Source organism: Plasmopara halstedii (genome assembly GCF_900000015.1).
Source record: "Plasmopara halstedii genome assembly, contig: Scaffold_614, whole genome shotgun sequence".
Classification (NCBI taxonomy): domain Eukaryota; phylum Oomycota; class Peronosporomycetes; order Peronosporales; family Peronosporaceae; genus Plasmopara; species Plasmopara halstedii.
The window spans coordinates 738,270-738,511 of NW_020187532.1; positions in this window are offsets into that span (position 1 = coordinate 738,270).

Below are 242 nucleotides of genomic sequence, written 5' to 3' on the forward strand. Positions count from 1 at the left end.
TATCGCTTCTGGATGAAGCTGTCTTGGAGGACACCAAGAGAGTGCTGAATGCACGGAGTGGACCGTCGATCCTATGAAATCCTTTGGATCCATACTATCCTTTGGTAAAGGAATTTCAAGACGTCGTCTCCAAAAACCCGCCTTCGGTCATACATCCGGACCGAGGTGTGCGTCATTAGACTGACCTGGTGTCGGGAACCAAATACTGCGTAACACGCCAATGGCCCCTACCCAAGGAGCAG